Raw genomic sequence first — 20,641 nt, 5'->3', positions numbered from 1 at the left:
TGGCTTCATTTGATAATGTCCAAAAACTTATAAAAGAAGTCCCGGTGGTAGATTCTTAAATGTTTTTATTTAAAAGTTGCATCACAATTTCTCATCCCTACCTGTACTTGCTCCAGAGATAGAGCCAAGCACCCAAAAGCAGAAAAAGAGATGATGAAAAATATTTCTCCCCCAAGACAATCTGCAGAAAATGAAAGCTTAAAGAAAACGAGCATTTGCAGAAAATTAAAATGTTGGTAGTTTTCACTGAAAATTGAAAGTGTTAAACTATTCACTCAGTGAGTTTTTTAGTAGTAGCTTGCCTTGTCTCAGCCAGCAATGCAGTGGTAACAGTCTGCAACAGGGGAGCAGGAATCATGGCCACTGCTAGTTGGGCTCTCTGCACTGGTCCTAGGAGTATCTCCCATGCTATTTTCTTAGGGAAAAGTCACTGAAATTACTGAATTAAACATAAAATGAAGTCTGAATAGTTGGGCCAGCAACCAATGAGGATCTTGGGAGGAAAGCTGACTAGAGATGCAAAGCGAGGAAAATGTAATGGTTTATGTACACCCTCTTAAGCAGAAAGAGAAATGCTATTGCCTCTGCTTGCTTGTGATACAGCCAAATTACAGAAGTGTTACTGCAACCACAGAGAGAATGAAGGGCTTTTCTGTATAACTTAATGGGGTTCAGTAGCCAGATGTCATTGACACACGACTCGTAAGCTCCTTGGAAAATCCCAGCTGACACAACACTGGTTGTAAGTGCAGGCACACAGCCACCAAATCTCTAGTGCCCAATGCCTTGCGCAGATTTTGCCTCCCCGATCCAGCTGCGGTATGGGGTTTTTATCCTTACCACAGGCAGGCCTTTCCCATCCAGAGAAGGGGCTGCTATCCCTTATTTCACAGAGGTGTTCAGATACTGCTTCCCTGGAAATAGCAGAATTTTTAAGAAGAGTCAAGGGGATATGAATCCGAAATCTGTAATGAGAAAATACGCAGTAATGCCCATACCTATTCTCCTTTCAGTCTTGTGACCAGCTGGAGTACATTCATACTGTACCATTTTAGGTAAGGCATCATCTTTGTCAAACATGAAAATGGCTTCGGGGAAAACATCCCTCTTTTCCCACTCCGGTCTCGTTCATAACTCTCAAAGATCACCATTAGGATAATAAAGTGGGGGAGCCCACAGGAAACCTGTAAATAGTCCCAATAAAATTCACCATGGCATCGTGAGGCAGAAAATTCCAGGTGAGAAGGTGCATTAAATTAGACCAGGAACCTGACTGTGCCACATTATTTTCACCAGAAGTGGAAGGAAGAATCTCACCAGGGTAAGAGGAACAGAAATTATCCTTTTCAAAGATAACCAAACTGGCTGAAATATAGGTAAGGCTATATGTTACACATGAAACACGGCACCATGTGCCTGCACCGAAGTCAGGAAAATTCCTTTTAGGACTGGAAATCTTGGGCTTTAGCCTCCAAATCACACCATGAGCCCTTCCTATTCAAATCCAGCAATCAACTGGGAAATCAGAAGAAAATATTTGAAGCAAACTACTGGATACACACACGCTCAACCTGTGCAAGTTAAAGTAGCCCCCCTTCCTGCGGGTGCAGACCTGCCCCATACATGTTACCACTGCTTGAAGTTTGAGCATTTTCCAGCTTGTCTTGTGAGTGAGGCTGGCTTGCACCACACTCCAGCTGGAGAAAAACCTGCGCTTTCATTTAGTGAAAAAATACCACGGTTGTGAAATTTGCTTTTGTGGCAGGAAAAAAAGGAGAGTCCTTTTGAAAGCTTTCATTACAAGATGTGAGGTAGAGCCCCCTGAGCTGGCACCAGCCTCCTAATTAATCTGTGTAAGGATTGTGGAAATCCTGGCAGAAGTCCCCACTCTGCCTGGCTTACCCCTGGAGGTTTTGACCTGGAAACAGAAAAAATCTGAATTTTGTTGGTTCCCCCTCCAGTCAGGTGAACTCAGAATAACCAAGCCTTTTTTAAAGTCTATTTTAAAATGTCGCACACAAATCATGCGCGCACACACACACACGATATAGTTTCTACCTCAAAACCCACACAAAGTAGTCTTCAGGATAGTGCTTTGGGGCTGAATCCTGTAAAATCAAGCAAGGAAAGCAAGAGAGAGGAAGAAAGCAGGAGGGATGGCTTGTAAAAAAAGTGTTTTCTGAGCAGGAAATCAAGACTCCAGCCTGGGTGTTGTGTATTGGTCTCCTGTGTCCAGGCAGCTGATGAAGAGCTTTCTGGAGGCAGCAGAGCCTTGAAACATCATATGCACGCAACACTTTAATTTTGCATTTAAAAGCTTTCCTGAAATAGGCTGTCATTGTTTATATCGAAGTAATTTCTTTCAAATGGGAATTTTCTTCTGGATTTCCTATGCTATTTACAAAAAAAAAGATGTATTTTTCAAACCTGGCTCAAATGTTTTCTGTTTTGGGATAAAGCCACACTAAGGCAACCATTTATATATATCCGCCCATATAACTGCTCTCTGGAATTCAATTTAATTTCTGCCCTTACTTTTAATAACTCTTTAGATAACAGAAGAAGTTTCTCATTTCAACTGTGCCTCACTTTAGAGTTGCATTATTTCCTCCTGGCCATAAGACTGGTTTGTTTTTAATATACTGCTACTTTTCAACTGCCTTTCTGGGCCTCGGGCTTTGGCAAAATTTGGCTGTGATTAACAATATGCTGTTCACTTGCCCTCCACCCTTGGATGTGTCAAGCTCAGATTTTTTGTTTCCACTCTTCACTGTGTTTTCGTTTTTTTTTTTTAATTTATTTAGCAAGTCATCTAACTCTTCTTGGAATGCTACAATACTTTACAAGCCTAGAAAGCAGTTGGTTTATTTTTCACCGCGAGGTACACTTCACCCTTTGAGATTATTAAGCATGGTGGCTGTTGTGTTTTAGCTAGTGTTTAGACGATGCAGTATTCAACAAAGTCAGAAGATTTTTCCAAGACAAGTAGAAATCATATTGGCCAGTTCTCACAGCCTCCAGCACTTCTTGTGAAAATCAGCAATGACAATCCTTGCCACCTCCAACAAAACATATGTTTATTGGCCTTTTCAAAGGCAGATCCATAGCACCGGCCCTATAATTTCTGGGAGAAAAAATTAACTGAAGGGAAGAGGTGTGCAAACCAGAAGACTGAAGCCATGGACACCACCAGGGGAAATCCAGATTGTCAAAACTGAAGTGGGGGCTTTGCTTAGGGCACAGGTTTTGGGGAGGGAGCTGCTCCCTCTGGACCTTCCCACCTCTATGGCACACGCTGGGGGGACACCGCTGCTGCTGCTGCTGCTGCTCATTTTGCTTCTTGGCTGAGCACAGCTGAGCTTTCAATAAAACTGTCTGACTTCAAGTGACATCCAGTACAAACCTCTTTTTCCTCCTCTTTTTTCTCTCCCCTTTCTCCTTTGCTCATAAATCAAAGAAGAAAGGATCAAATGGACAAAACAACAAAGTGGTAAAGTGCTCACTTCAGGGTTGTATCCAATCTAATTAATTTTTCATTTAGGTCTGATGTATTAGAGGCCAATCAATCAAGGATTATGTTTACAGAGTTGTAGAAAGAGAGAAGACCGAGTCCTCATTTGTTGTCTGGGCTGTCCAAATTAGTCAGTTAAATGATCCTGGGGGAGATCATAAAGGATATGAATAGGTTCTTGTAAGTACCTTTCTTTTAATTACAGACCAAACAGTCAACACTTCCCGCAGTCCTTGACTTCCCGCCTGAAGGGCAGAGCTGGCTTCTTGGAAGCCAGATGGACAGTGGTGACTTCTGCCACCCACCTTTGGGACAGTGCAGAGTTTCTTCATCTCTGAGAGCATCAAAGCAGCCCATCAGGCTCAGGATACCTATCCAGTAGGAGCATGCAGTAGCTGGTGCCCAGCAGGTCCCACCAGACCCAATGGGCTCCAGTCTTTCTTAATTCTTAGGGAGCAGAAAAAGGAGTATAAAACTGCAATCAGACCTCATCTTCAGGGCTGTCTATATTTCCAGAAGGGTATAGAGAGGTTTTAGGGAAATCAGAGTCAAATCTGGCTGTGCAGAATTTTCACTTTTGACTTAAAAGCCCTTTTGGAGGGTGATTTTGCAGATCATGCCCACAACAGTCACACGAGTGCTTTGCTATTGCAGCTTCCGCTGCTTGACCTTAAATTACAGCATTGACAGAGGCCTTATGGGCTTATTCCCCCAAAAGTGTATGACTTTTGTGAGGTACCTGTTTTGCCTTCTATAATTAGCCAGGCTACACAGACAGTGTATGGCTCTTACAATATTAATGGTCCTTAATAGCAAAGAGTCAATGCGGTGACAACTAAGTAGATAGATGGCTTCAAATGACCTGATAAGCACAGAAGGAAGACAAGAGGAAGAGAGAGTGTCACTCAGTCGGTCTGACATGACCTTTTCCTACAGTCATTTCACATGGCAAGTTCCCAAGGACCTTTTTAGACCTGAGATGACCAGCACTGAAAAGTCACTTTCCATGTTCAAGAGCCAAGAGGGATGCAGGGCTGCTACTGACATACTCTGTATTGTCCCCACTCAGGCAGTGTAAGTCCAAAGGCAGCTCCTCTGCCCTGCAACACAAGTGCTGAAATGCAGACCTAGCGCCTATGACGTCCACTTTGCACAACAGATGCCAGATACAATAACTAGAGCTTTCTGCTGTAATTGTTCAGCACAGAAGTAGTTCTGATGGCTCCAAATATTTCAAACTCTTTATAACATTATGACTTTGAAATTTCAGCAATTTACTCTATAAAAATCTCAAATTAGCAAACAGCTCAGTACGGTAACGCAACAGTGGCCCAAAATGCCATTCCTTAAGCTTTCTCTTCACCTGCCACAGCAACGTACTTGCTTGCTATGCAATGTGTTTCCATTTCTGCAAGTTCATGGAAGGCTATCGTTTTCTGTATGAGATATGTTTGGTATCTCAGAGAATTGAGGGCACAAGGAGCAATAAGTAACACAGAAACAGAGAGGGGATTGGGCCTTTTTTTAATACGATGGATTTCTATATTTGAGAACAGAACTTGAGAGTGCTCAGATTCCGCTTTTATTACAAGCTCACTGACTAGCCACGTTAAAAACACAAAAAGCAAAGGGCAGCAATAGCCACAGATAGCTGCATCCCCATGCCACCCAAAACACGCACAGATATATTTCAGATATACTGGCACTGAGTGCCATCCCAACAGCCATCCTGTCCCAGCCTTGTCAGACTGGAGCCCTGTCTCCTTTTGCAAGGCAGAGTCTAATCTGAATCAGTTCAAGTTGATGCAGAGCAGCTTTCATGTAGATAAACCCTGGCTTGAGAGGGGCTAAAGCTCTTACAGAAATGTCTGGGTGCCTAATTGCTCCAAGTAAGGTGGAAAATAAGGAAACTGGTGAAATTTTCTCAAATGACCATTTTTATTGTATCCAAATCAGCTTTTCCAGCAAGGTAACTGTACTTGCTGTAAAAAAGATTATTTACATTCTTTGAAAATATGGTCAACTATAATCATTGAAGTCAAGCTGCCTTGAAAATCCAATGCCTACAGATACACCAAAACCATAAAATTCTCAACACTGGAGCTGACAAAACCAGACTTAAACCAGAAAAATCCATTTAAGAACATCTGTACTCACATACTACAGCGATGTGTGGCATCAACATCACAGATCAAAACACACGTCTTGTTTTTTAAAAAATTGTTTTGGATCAGTGGATGACATGATCCTGTGTTTTATGCAACTAGTTATTTCCATGTCTAGTAAATAAAAATCGAGTTTAGCCAAAGCCTGCCTCTGTTGCCCTTGTGGGGGATGTCAGCTGACCTTAGCCCGGGGAGGCAGATGGGAAATAGCTGTAATTATTGCAGCAGGACAAGGTAGGAAGGGTTGGGGCCTGAGTCTACTCAGAAAGGAATAGGTAAAAATGACTTGCTGTTCTCAAAGGGACGGTGATGCGGTGGCAGAAGGCATTTACCCAGGGCTTGCAATGTTTTTGTTGTCAGTTTTTTCTGTTTGGCTGATTTATTTTTTTTTTTCATACCAAGGTGCCTTGCCACTTTAGGTGAAGGTGCAGTAAACATACCGGCTGGTCCCTGCTCTCAGGGCCAAGTGGTATTTGTGCCCTAAAACTGGACCTTGTATGACATAACAGTGGTTGCTGGCAGACTCCCATCAATATCTAGGCAAGCACAATACATACTTAAAGCTTCTATTGCTTTAATGTGAATATTACAAACTAGAGATGGATGAGCCTCTGGTACCACATTTCTGCAAACCACAGGAGACCTAGCCTCATAAATCACACCCAGTGAACTCCTGAGATGTTTAAGCAAGCAAATGGAAGAGGAGCGGCTTTTCCTTGCCTCCTAGGCACTAGCCACCAGCAAGAGCCTGTTGGTAGTTAGCTTTCCTTGGTGGCTTGTGCTGGGAAATGAGGAGTTGGGTAATTCGACCCCACTCCAGGGGCTGTCATGAACTGTGGTGTGGTTTTCCTCCACTAAATGCATGTGATGAACCTGATCTACATGCAGGAATAATGGCTCTGTGGCAGATGGGGATGTCTTTTGGGCTTACGCAGGTGCATCCACACAAGCATTTGTCTGGCAGGGGAAAAATATGAATCCGCAGTTCCTCTGTGCAAGGTGGCGGCTGCTCAAAATCATGCCAATGGAGAGCTGTAACACGATGCTGTGTGGTTTGGTGTCTGCCATAATAGGATTCACGATGAGATGGGTGGCTATCAGTTCCCAAAGCCATAACAGAAATCCCTATGGGCTCTAATGAGCAATCCTCTTCCAGTCACATTAGAGTTGTAATGCTGTATATGGGGTTTAGCCTTTTAATTACCAGTCTGGAATAAAGCTTTAATCCAGTGTTCATGTTCCTCAAATGAAACTGCTTTTGAAGTGACATAAATCCAAATTGTTGGGCTGAGAAAGTTACTTTAATCCTTGAGCATTTATACTACCCTTTTTTTTAATAAGACAAAAAAAATTGATTAAAATAAAGCACTTTAAAAAAAAAGAACGAGATGGGAGAGTATTAACTCCCTCCCATTTGTGAAGCTATTGATCAAAAAATGCTAAGGTGCCAGTAAAAAGTCAATCCAGCCCTTCCTGGCAAGAGCTGTCAGCAATGTCTTGAAAAACAGTGGTTTCTTATCTTTGCACTCGGGACTGTGCAGGATGGGAACTAAATGCAGTTGTCAAGCTAAGTGCTTCATTCTCCTTGCTTTACTCAGTCACCCACGCACCCTCTCTTCTGGAAGAACAGTTGGGTATTTCCCACCAAATCCTTCCAGCAACTACCTAGGTCCCTTCCTGCCTTGCAGTCGCTTTTGTTGGGGGGAACATCAGGCCAACAGAGTCAGGCTTTGCCTATATTCAATTCTTATTTACTAGACACTGAAATAATTAGCTGCACAAAACACAGGAGCATGTCATCTACTGATCCAAAGCAATGTTCTCTGCCTCTCTCTCTCTTGCAAATTTTTTGCGGGCTGGCCTGCAACTCACCAAGTCTCTTACTCCTGGAGTGCCAAGAAGACTTGGAGCAGGCCTGGTGCAGGGAAGCATAGGCAGGGATGGTGCATCAGGTGTGCTCAAACATCAGGTGGTGTGCCACAAAGCCTGAAGAATGGGCTAAATGATGTGGCGGTTGTCATGTGAAAGATGACAAGCTGCCGATGGAGGTGGACCCTCCAGAAGATGAGTTTGAACCTATGGAGGTTGGCTGACCTCCAACAAAGGTGGCAGGGCACACAAGGGAGGTATTAGCACAGCAGGCCTGCACATGTCTCCCAGCCATCAATAAAAGAACTGTGGATTTTCAAGTGTTGCTTGAGTCCTTCTTCCCAATCCTGCCCTGTCCCCCTCCCTCACCCTGGAGCCTCCAGAGGTGGCTTCTCTTCTGCATGGAGTCCTGAGGGAGAGGGGAGAAGAAGGCCTGACTTCCCTGGGGCTATTGCATGGGGGTAAGAGTGCAAGCCTGTCACAGGGACACCAAGGCCATTGGGGACCTGGAGGAAGGTTTTATGCAGTCTGAGGCCAAGAAGCCTCATGGGGGATTGCTGCCTTCAGCTACCAAATGCATGGCTGAAGATGGACTCAGATCCCCTCACCAGCCCACAATGGCGTACAAAGAATAATGCCAGCTCAATCAAAGAAGCTATAGAGAAATGAAAGACAAAGAGGAGAAAAGGACACAATAAACTCTCTCTGCTACATGTTCATGGCTGCAAGCCCCAACAGCACCCCCACCCCTGGCATACACAGCCTTCCTAAGCTCCTTAACCAACAAATACAGATTTAGCACTAATGCTGCAACAAGACAGGCATACAAATCTTGCTGATTTTTAAAATTCAGTTTAAAGTATAATCATCAGCTTTGGGCCCTCCAAGAAGCAGAGGAGGGGGCTTGCTTTGAGAGACATCCTTTACTCTTGGTCCACATCTGAAAGGCATTCCTTGCAACCATGAGGCCCAGGAACTTATTCTTCTTGAGAATAAAGAAACATTAAAGGCTCATTTCTGAAAAATCGGAATTTTTCACACTGGCCACATGAGCACGTCAAGTGGGCGATGTGCATCTGGGAGGGCAGCTGATTGACATTTCTGACAGAGGACCTTATGCAGCTGCCCAGACTTGGCATGTCAGAGTTCTTTAGTTATGATTTTAAGTAGAAACCTGCAAAACTTTATTTCTCATAACAGCATCTGGCACCGTACAAAGCTAAATTGTTTCTGTACGCATTTGCCTACCGCCCTTTCATCATGACTGTTCAATCTGTATGAAATCGGAACAGGAAGGAAAAAATGCCACAGAGATAAAAGGAAGAAGGAAACCCATTCCACGGTATGATAACCCACTTCAGTATTCAATATAGAAAAGAAATTGCTACCCACCAAGAGCAGATGTTCCTTACAGTTCATGAGCACCCATCAAACGCTGAGTCCCTGGTCATACACACACTTCCTTACAGCTTTGATCTCTAATGTTACCCATGTGAGTAATTTCAGTTACTTATAATACAACCTATAAACAGGCACCTGTTGTTATTTGAATTAGAGCAGCACATACAGATTCCAGGTAGGGATTGGGGCTCAGCTCTACTAAGGTACATACAAGGCACCTGCACACACACAGAAAAATGGACTGACTTCCAAGGGCTGTGAGCTACAGCTTTTTTCCTTCAGTTCCCATAGCAAAATTGACTTTGTCTCATATGTCACAGGCTCAACCACCCTAAACAAGTTCAGAAGACCTTGTCTCCAATGCTACTTGAAATAGTCAAGTAGACTGAAAGGCCTTAAAAACAGCTTCGAGACCCTTTATAGGATTTCCCAAAGAACCTGGTTCACACACATCCTACTGTGTCATCTGGCTGTGGTTCTCCATTACTAATACCTATTTGAAAACAAGTCCTGATTTTAATTAAACTGGATATCACATAATGTATCTGGGTGCCAGCCACTATATACTTCATGACTGAATGAGTACTCATTTAGTAAGGTAACAGAATAGCTGAGTTTTTGCAACTGGTCAGCAGTACAACTACCCCCAGGAAAGTCCAAAGGACCGAAAGTGCAGCAGCTCCTAATTTCTGTCTGTGTCTAAATGAGAGCTGAGCTCCCATATGGCCAGACCCTGTCAGAACCACCAAATTTATCCTGAATTCTGACCCAGATTATATGAGGAAAGCTGAACTCCATTAAGATAAACACATGCATTTCATAGACTTGTGCTTTATACATTTTTTCAATAGCAGAAGAAGCCTCTTCTATTACTAATACAGTTTTCAAAGCCAGCTTTTAAGGAATGAGAATTTGGACAAAGGAAGCACGTTTCAAGCAGTTCACCATATGCAACCTGTCATCAGAAGTGATGGATTAACCAGAACATGCATTTCTTTGACAGCATAGCTTGAAGGGCTTGGTGAGACCAAGTTCTTTTCCCCTCAATCATGACGGCCTCCATGAGAGATTTCTTTTTTCTTCCCTCAGCCACATTTACAACGTGCCTCGCAAATTCCACTGCAACTCCCGTGCACCCAATGAATTGCTGTTCTCCTCCCAGTCCAAAATCCATCCATTCCCAATGGCCAAACTGATCGTGCCACGCACCTAAACGAAGCAGATAGTTCATGTGGGTTTGGTGGTATCAACACACCATTTTTCTGTCTGATGTCTTAAAATATATGGTAGAAGGACTGTCATTGTAAGACTATACCTCTATCCACATCCCATGACGGAAAGCTTTCCTGCTGCTGGACAGCAAGAAAGTTTCAGACATAATTAACCATCTGAGGCCATCCATTATTTTAATGAGTCTGCTGAAGAGCACTGTTCCCTGAAAAAAGGTATGTGGAAGACGGTAGCCCTCATTATCTCCCAAACAGAAGCAAACTGCAAAAAGGGGAAAAAAAAATCCTTGCACAAAAAACAGAGAGAAGATGTAGACTGCCTCTGATGTCATGTTTCAATCCTGTGAAAACAGAGGTGATGGTAATGTTGCCATTTTCCCAGCAACGACAGATGGTGGAGACTCCTCTCACTGTGATGTTAAAGGTGGCATAGTATCTGAAGCTACAGGCTTTGACAATCTCCATCCGTTTGCAAAAGTCGTCTCAGAGGAGAGAAAGTTAGAACAAGGAGCACACGGGCTCACTGTCAGCAGCAGAATTAATTGCCCTTAGTAAGACTGACTCCCTCCTCTTTGCTCCTGCTCTGTATCAGACACATGTCAAGCTTTCCCCTCTGAAAGCACTTTTGCAAAGAGATGAGGGAATCGCTCTTAGCTAGGCCAGCACGAGCGGCAGGTCTTTAGGGAAAAGGGGCGTAAACCACAGCCAGGCACAATACAGGGCACAGCAGCACTGCTCACCATCCCCAGCTGCCTAGCGAGGCTCCTGCTGAGCATCTGCCACCCAAAACGTAGGGCAGGCAAAGCTCTGCCAAAAAATAACGAAAGTGCTGGCTGTGACTGCATAACTTTAGCTCCCCTATGCAGAAGAGGAGGAGATAAGGCAGGCTGTGAGAAACATCCTTGGGCAGATATAGAAAGGAGGGAGTCAAGGGAGGAAAAACAAAGACAGAAGCAAACAGTGGCATTAACAGACTCAAAGAGCTGGAAAAACTACAGATGGTGACCGGAAGAAAGGCCCCAGGAATCTGTGAACACGCAGCATTTAAACAAGCAGACTCTGTGTGGACCTCTGAAGTTTAACACCTCTGGCCTTCCAATACCATTGGACATTTGGCCAGAGGATTAGAGAGATTACTGAGCTATGCAAAACTCAGCAGCAACACATATGGATGCAGTAGAACTAGTCTGTTAGCAACCAAGATAAATACAGGCCATCCTCCCCACATGGCCCATGCTGGTAGAATCCCTTCAACGGCCCTGTAAGGTGGGCTTAAATGCTTTGGCAGCCAACAAGGGTCTCTATCAACCTCGCCTAGTGAGCCCCCCAAAGTCAAATGTTGCATCCTAAACAAAGCAGCTGGGAAGGAGCCCGGGGTAAGGGCTGAAGAAGGCTCTTGAGTTGGTTGCAGCTGCAATGAAAGAAATTAATAAGCCAAAATTAATAAGCTCAAATGCCTGTTTTGTTTGCAGCAGATTTGCAGTGGGACTCAACCCAAGAGAGTCCTCGAAATGGCTGCCAGTGTGCCCAGGGTAATTGTGCCGGACTGATTACTGGCTGAAAGGTTAGCTAAGCAAGAGTAGTTCTGAGTGGAAGCACAAAAAGAACATGTTACAGAGGTCATAAAAGCACTAAACCTATTATCTCAGTATGTAATAAACATCATCCAAAGCAAAGAGATTATAATGCATAAGAAGAGCAGAAAATCCTGATCTGCCAAGTTATTTTCAGCTAATCTGCATTAATATGGTAAACCAGCACATTAGCACGTAGGATTAAAGTGGAACCCCAAAGCCAGGCAGTTGGAAATGTTTTGTTTTGAGAGCAAAGATGATTGTTTCCAGCATCAGAAGAGCAAACACAGCACAGCCTACTGAGGCAGCATCCTGCACTCCTACGTCTGAGGCAACAAATCGTCTAAAATGGCCCAGCTACTCTTCTCAGCTGCATGTTGAGTAAAGCGGGATAAGCACAGAAAATAATTATATGAACTATCTAGACAGAGAGGCTTGCAAATAAACTATTCTATAGTCATGACCTTTCTTGTTCACTCCAAAAGCTTTCACACTGTCTGCATGGCTTGCTCAAGGCCCTGCCCCTAACCATGCCTAGCCCCAGCACTTCTCCATTTTGGCAGCCAAAGCAGAGGGCAAAGACAGGTAAGGGACATGGTGAAGCTGGATTAGGAATCAGCACAGTGACATCCACTCCCATTTCCATTCCTAACCAACAGGAGTCAGGTATCAAAATGCCAGAGCACTGCAGAGCACCCTTTTCTCAGCTTGCAAGCTATGCACCAAGGTACCAAAGTATAGCAGAAAGCATCCAACAGACCTCCTGCCCCTGACGTCTACCCAACGATACAGCATCTCCAGCAGTAACCTCCAGCAAGGAACAGGAAAGTTAACAGCCAGGAATCCCCTGGATTATTGACCGTGGATCCAACTCTTCCTCCTGCAAAGTCCCACATGAAATTTAGGCTCTATAAAGAAAAAACAAGTACTAAAATATTTGTTATGCAAACAAGATTAACAGAGAATATGACAGGTCTGACGAGAATGCTCTGGCTATGTGAAGCTAGAAAAATTTACCTAACTCATTTACAGTTTCACCATTCAAGTGTGTTATTTTGATTTCACTTCTATTAGGCATTTAGACAACTTGACAACATCAGTATCTGTTCATTCATCCTCCTTAAGTATATGAAGAACTGAAGCTATTCTTGCTTTAAAGACAGGAACACAAGCCTCTCTCAGATAGTTTTGCACTCAGACCCTACAGATTGCAGCCTGAGTAGTTTATGAACCAGCTCTGGGCTTTATAATCACTGTCCGGATTCATCTGTTACCGCTTAGAGTTTGTGCTCTGGGAATGTATAGATCCCCTTCTGCTCTTTTGGACTCACCTGCTTCTATGTAAGCTTACAATATTTATTTTTTATGTTGCCTCAAGGGGATGTGCATGATGTCAAGAAGTCTGCTTTTTGATGGTTATTTGATAGGCACGCAGGAACTTGGGTCAATAGCCGATACATTATTTCATTCAGCCTGGTATACAAAGGAAATACCATTTATACTATGCATTATATTAAGCAGATGTTCCTTTTAATTAACTAAGATATACAGCCTGTCTGTAGCTCCTATTCCACATGTGACAATAAATAACTGGTGAAACTGTAAGTTGGAGGGGAGTTCTGATAAAGATGAGGACTACTTCAATGCTCCTGAATCACATCCTATGTAAAATCTAAAAGTGAGGACACGTGCAAAACTGCAATGTAAAGTCCTCTGAGTCTTCACTCCAAAATCACTTGTGGAGTTTTCATTCCAGTAAGCAAATGAAGTGCTATTGATTGGGCTGGTTTGAGTTTTGTTTTGTTCCTGGGACTGTGTCAAACTTTTCTTCCTCAAAGGGGATGCTGAAGCTTTTCAAAAACAGCTGGGAGGATTCTATTATTAGAATACCCCTATGGCAGGAGGACCTGAAACAAACCAGCTCCTTGCTCTCTGCTTGTTTTGACCCCTTTGCACAGGACACAGTCTGGAACAGCATAAAAGATCTCCAGCAGATAGAGACAGAGGCTGCAAAGTTTTTCTCCAACATAAAAAAAAAAAAAAGAAGAAAACAGTAAAAACTCCTACGGGCCTGTGGATGAGCCTCAATGTGGCACAAGACGTGACACCCTGAGAAGGTAAACGGAAAGATACAGTAGGTATCCACCATGTCCTGGGGAAAATCCCATTCCCTTGCAATTAGGTGGGATTTCAGTGCCATGCAGAGTTCTTGATGCTATTTTTCTTACTCTGTGCTGAAATAAATGTGTTTGTCTACATGGAGATGCAAGAAACAGGAACGAGGAGGTCTCTGAATGCAGCCTTTGTGGCATTCTGCCTAATGATTCACCTGTCTATTAGTCACCTAATTTCACAGTTCATAAACTTTAAAGGTTTCAGTTATGAACAGGTCCAGTGGTCCCGGGATAAAAAGTACTCATCTTCCATAAAGAACAAGGAAATAAGTTTATGTGATGCTGCTCTCAACTGGGTTTAATTCTCAAATGTAGGTATGTGTGAGAAGAGAAGAAACCCATTCAAGAAACCCCATCGGCCCCAACACTCTGCCATTCAAAATGGAGAGACACCTGCCTGCATCAGCTTGCTTGCTAAGAGACCCAATATGTCCATTTTCATACACTTTCATAATAAAGTTGTCTTTTCTTACAGATAACATGCTATAACTGCAGTCTGAGCACCAGACCCAATGCAAAGCTGGATATTTATGTCACCACTCCCATCGCTGTGGAAGTTTTTCCTGCACTGGAAAATGACTAAGTCTGTCTCCTTGCTGTTTATTTATGTAGTTATGGGATTTGAGCTGCATATTTAAAAGCTATGTTGCAAGAGCAATGTAACTGGAAAAATTAAATCCTAACATTATTAGTAGACTGTGATCCCACGTCACGGATGAGGTGCCCATGGCACGAAGCTTTCTATAACTGGAGAACATTAAAAAAGTCACAATAGGAACTCATCAAGTTCACTACCTCTATTTCTCATGAGGATTCCTGGTCTTTGTAATCAGTAGCTTTATGCAAGCAATGACTTAAATAGGAAAAGTTAAAAGAAATTTTATTCCAGAAATGCTTTTTAAACGCCGGTAACAGTTCACTGTTAATTTCCCTGGGCACATGAACAAAGTAACTTTGAAAACACAAGAATCGGCTGGCAAATGTCAATGGCACGGTAATGGATACATCCTGGAATTTGCCCTATAGGCAGAAATTCATTTGCCATCACCCCTCAAGCAAAAGCCTGAGTAAGCAGATGGATTAGTACGGTAAAGGTCAACATCTGTGTTCTGATTTAGGACAAAGAGGGGAAAAAATGAATGCCCAGATGTCCCCAGACATTTTAGGTATATTCTTACCTTCAGTTTCATATCAGCTGCCATGATTAGGGCTAGCAAATACCTGCTCTTGGTTTGCATGACCTGCCACCAGCCAAAACATGGCTGGGTGCCAAAAGGCACTAGAGAATCTTTAGTTCACAAAGGAGAAGGAGCAGTCAAACAGAGAGTCTGCTCTGTAAAAGGTGGAGAAGGGCAGGGAGTGTTAAAACCTGTGATGGCAAGGGGTAGGCCTGGCTGGAAAGGAAGAATTGGGAGGCTGAAGGAAATTGGTTGTGTTGATCACAAAAAAGAAGCTGTGCAAAAAGAGAGAGGAGAATTATTTGTTGAATTGATCAGAATAGCAGAGGCCTGAGGTATTTAAGAAAACCAAGTAGGAAGCACAGAGGGCAAGTGAGCTCCTACATAGCTCCATTTCCAGCACTGTCTTCCCCATTGACCAGGAACTCATGCCTGGAGCTCTTATGTATTTGACAGAAGAGCCCCTCAGTGGCTGGACAATATAAATCAGAAAACAAACCATTACAGCCATAAACTTTTATCCTCAAAAAGTATTTTTCCAATACTTGAAAGCATGAGACTAGGAATAACACCCAGCAACAGAAATCTATTTCAAAAGGCTACCTGGTGCACTGTTGGTGTTTGGTCCTCAGACCTGGGGCCTTCAAAAGTCTGCTCTTCAGGAAGAGACTGCCCGAGTTTGGGAATATGCCAAAAATAAGAGTCTTCCATGGATGAACCGTGTATCACCTGATAAGCAAATGGTGATACACAGATCTTCAGGCTTTTTGATCCCAATTCTTTGAGATATTGCAGTGACATTTTAGAGATGCACCACCACCACTTGGAAAGGAGGGGGAAATGAGATTTCTTCTTTCTTTCTTTGGTAATGAATGATGAATATGCTTTGCTGACTACTGCTCAGGAAAAGAATAATTGCCATTTAGAGGCTTAGTCAAAATGTAGATTTCAAAACAAGCAGCCTGATTTTTAAAAACAGTCAACCATTTAGTATGACAGACAAGTCCCATTTTTCTAAATTAAGCATGTTAGGTTGCAGTCATAAAGCACTATTTTGATTTTTGAGAAGCACTGGAAATCTGATGGAAGCTGTATTTCCAGTCCACCAATAGCTGCTGAGTTCTAATCATCTTCGTAGATGGGCTAAGTCATTCAGCACTGCAATGGAAAACAAATCTTTTCAAAGTTGAGCCCTCAAAGGTTAAAGGAGATGCAACATTTCAGTAACGTCGCAAGTGATTTCTTGAAAACGCATGCAAAAATATCAGAATAGATGTCGTTTCCAAGAAGAAAGTAAACTATAGGAAAGAATGTAAATTGACAAGTGTCATTATTCTTTCCTTGACCGGTCCTCGGTATCTCTCAATTGTCCTACTTTTTTTTGTTAAAGGATGTTGCCATAGTGATATTACAGAACCTGCAAAACTGTCCCAGCTGTTCATCATCAGAGATTAAAATATATTATGAAATGGGTTTTAATATATTATAAATTATACATACTGCAATACCAAATTCTATTATAAAGCAGGCTTTAAATAACATATTGTGGAGCTAGAGTAGCTGTCCCGCAGTTCAGGTGGAAGATTACTTTGTATTATAAAGTCTGATTTTTCAGTCTTGCTAATGGCCCCAAGAAGGAGTCATCCACTATGAAATTTTATCTACAGGCTTTTATTCATTGCGACGATTCTTCTGAGCAGCTGGGGCTGGAGGGAGACACAGGGTTAGATTCAGTGCCACTGCCTGGGCATCCAGTGTCATTCAAGACGCTGTAGCAGAGCCGAGACTTTCATGTGGGGCCAATGGAGGCAACAAAGGAGCTAGGGGAGAACTTTGCTTTTCTGGACAGCAGCTGGAGGCCAGGAGTGATGCCCCAGGGCATCTCTAACAGTACTAGATGCCTGTTTTAGACCAAATTGAGCCAAAGAAATGTATTTTACTTTACTCCAGGGAAAGTGAGGTTAGAAAGAAAACAACCAGATTTGTTTTTAAAAAGGGTCTTGCCATAACATTTCCTTTCCCTGTGTTTAGGAGGGCAATGGGGAGTCACACAGGGAAAGAAGCCTGAAATTCCCCCCTGAATTCTTCCTTCCATCCCATATAGTGGCACATTTAGTAACTACACACCCAGTTTTAGAGCCTCTTCAGAGCTAAAGCCTGACAAGGAATTTCTCTTCAATTCCAGGTCCCAGCCACGAACCACCCAATCCTAAATTACTGGGACATCTTGCTATGCACTAAAAGCAGGAGCCCGCTGCATCACCTTGGAGATAGCTGGTGCTGCACCCCAGTGCTATAGTCTGCTAGGAATATTAATTCCTCCAAGGAGTTTTTATTCCTACAAGCAACAGGAAGAGCAAACAGGTATAGTGGCAAAAAAAGCTCCCCCAAGTCCCCAGACTAGCAGAGGGCTGCGGTTGCTGGTGTGGAGATGCTTGCAACAGCAACAAAGACCTTAGCTTGCACACTGGTGATAAATGGCTCATTGAGCTTAATTTGCACAACACTGTTGAGGCACATAGGTTGCAAAGCACACACCAGTTGCAAAGCACATGCTGCTGCCTTACGGACACAGGCTGTGAGCTCTGGGGGAGGCAACTCCAGTTGCCTTTTAGAGCAACATCCAGCTGCTTGCATGGCTGCAGAGCCAACACCTCGGCACTACCACAGAGCAAGTAATCTAACAAATAACAAATAGTTTCCTTTGTCGAGCACTAACTTTGAAGTGCCTAGCCAATTTTATACCCACTTTACATGAATATTTTGAGCTTAAAAATCGCTGCTTGCAAGAATTTGGATTGTTAAAGTACAAACACTTGCATGATCCAGGGAACCCAAGTGTTTTATCGGTTCAGTGCTAGCTCCAAGGTGTTTTCATTAACAGCCAACTCTTCTGAGTGCTCCTCAGTGGCTGGATGACTAGTGGCCAGCCTAACACACATATAAGTGCTTCGTACTGGAGGATTTATGCTGTTCTTCAACAAGCCATGTCAAATGCAGTTTTTCTGATTGCACTTCAGGATTGTGGCTTTGAAGCCAGCAAGCGATGAGGGCAAGAACGCTGAATGGACTGTGTCTCTTAGCAAGCAAGTCACAATCATTATGACTATTGTTATCTGTCACCCTGAGACATCAGGGGCTGTGGGCATCACTAGAGCCAAGTGGTGACTTCTTTTCCCCACAGAAATTCCATGTCTTACGTATAGAGGGCTCACATGACTCTGGAGTTACACCAGAGCTCTGCATAAATCTCTGTGGCATTTACTGTTTTTCCGAGCAGCAGACAAGTTTTTTTCCTGACTTGCTAGTGGAGCAACGCATTTCATTAACCTGGCTTTTATTCATGCCAACTCAAAAGGTCAGAACCAGTAGCCTGAAATAGTTTCCTCATTTTAACAATGAGGTTTTCCTGCTGATGAGCATCAGGCACTGCTGAAACATCAAAAAATAAACATTATGTTCATAGGTCCCTTAAGCACGGTAGACTCTTCATCTATCTTGCAGCTGCCAAGCAGGTGAGTTCGCACAGAGTCCTCTGCTTGCAGCTACAGATACACCACTTTAGATCTAAGCTTTACCAGCCTTGTCTTTAGTTTTAATCACACACCTTGTACACATGACACACGAGAGCCCTGACATTATTTGGGCTTATCCTAAGTCTCTGCAGGAATATGTATTTGACTTGTGTGATCTGTAGGTTGTTTATGCCCATATCAGAAACCCATCCTAAATAAACTCTGAGCCTGAGGTTTTTATGCTTTTACACCATCCAAGGGTTCAAACACACAACAACTTCCCATTCAGAAGATCACACACAGAGCCAACAGAGTCAATCAATTTGCTTTGCTTCCTTGCCCTGCCTCATGAGCAAGACTCATGCTCACTCCCTTAGACTATGTGGCATTGTAGGTCAGCATTTGTTGCCTGAAGAGATGTAAATAAAGACATAAACTTTATAGGAAGCTCAGTCTGTTTCTGGATAGACAAAAACCCAAAAAATTTCTCCCTAAACTAGATGATTACAGTTTAGCCTACTATGGTCTTGTCATTCTTGACCCTCTTTCTGCGCTACCTTCACCAGCATTACTGGGTCCTTGGTCTGCAAGTAACATCTGCTCAAAGTAACAAAAATTGTCACTTCTGGTTGATGCCCAATTTCAAAAGCAAATTCCTAATTCATACAGGAATTAGGAATTATAGCATCCTCAAATATGAATGCCAACTCAGAAGGCCCAAACTTAGGGTCACCCATGATAAGGATCAGGCCTCTCTTTGGTGTGCTGAGTCAGGCATTCAAAAATCATGAGTTAACATTGAAAACTCAGGCTTGTTTTACCAGCACTATCCAATGCAGGGATAAATCAATGCATAATTTTCCCTGGTTCTCTCCAGCTAAACTAAAAATCCCATTTACATTGAATCAGAAGTCTTCTGGAGCATGAGGAAAAATAAAGACAAAGATGAATCAGCATTTTTGATCAACAAATTTCTCTGACACAAAAGAAATAAAACACAAACTTGAACCAACACAGATCAGATAAACCCTCAGCAGGGAACACTGACTGTCTGGGATGAGCTGCTTGACATGTTGGCTTGATCATTATTTCATACACACTAAATAAACCCACATGAGTCTGCTGATATTTAAAGTAAAGTAAGTACCATTTAAATTGCAAACTGATTCAAGTCAAGCATGTACCTTTGAAAAATCTGAGAAATTTAACCAAAAGAGACAAGCGATGAAACCAGCAGTAATTTATGGAGATGTAAGGTTGACAAGTCTTCCAAAAGAATGTCTCGATCATGTTTGAACACTTTGAGGCATATGGGAACGGAGCCATGTATTTTTCAAGGCAAAGAGAGAAAGCACGGGGGGCGGGGAAAGGATCATCAACATGTCCTGCTCAGCTAACGGCTGTCATCTCATCTGACTACACCAAAGGGTGCAGCCTGGGCAGGATGCTTGCGCTGTCCCAGGCTGTCACTCAGTGGTGTCATGAGATGACAGAATGCAGCCTGACCACCTCCAGCACATTTGAGCTTGCAGGTCAGCAGTAGTCACCTCCTTTGCAAGTTGTGTGATTACAAACAAACACCAGAAGAAATGATCCTGCAAAGCTATGAATTAACCTATGAAGAAGCCTAATAGCTCTTGCAGTCAGCAAGGTACTAGGCTCACTCTGGGTGATGAAGCCTGTGGCTTTGCATGTATTGCCAACTGCAGCTTCACCACTTACTGAGGCTGGAGAAAGCACCTGAATAGTCACTGCGTGTTCAGAAATACATCACACAGCATGGAGATGAGCGTGAGTGATGTCAAATGATGGTGACCAGGTGTGATACAGTCCCACAATATTGATATGTGGGGAGAAGAAGATGGCTTACGCCAAGCTGCCACGCTTTGGGCACACACTACTGCCCACTGCTCCTTACTGTACCAAGGATATTTAACGCAGAAGGGCCCTTTCACATTGCCAGTTGCTCATTTTCAGCATCTTCATTCAGAACTGCAGGCCCTGAGCCCAAAACCCCATTACACA

The 20,641-nt window shown here is 43.1% G+C and overlaps 1 long non-coding RNA gene across 1 annotated transcript in view; it reads right to left on the bottom strand.

Annotated features, from left to right (window-relative positions):
- Positions 1–20,641, bottom strand: part of LOC127016019 (uncharacterized) — a 72,146-nt gene that overhangs the window by 38,117 nt on the left and 13,388 nt on the right. The window lies entirely within an intron of this gene.

This window comes from Gymnogyps californianus, chromosome 4 (assembly GCF_018139145.2).
Source record: "Gymnogyps californianus isolate 813 chromosome 4, ASM1813914v2, whole genome shotgun sequence".
Taxonomy (NCBI): Eukaryota; Metazoa; Chordata; class Aves; order Accipitriformes; family Cathartidae; genus Gymnogyps; species Gymnogyps californianus.
This window is presented reverse-complemented; position numbering and strand designations above follow the sequence as displayed.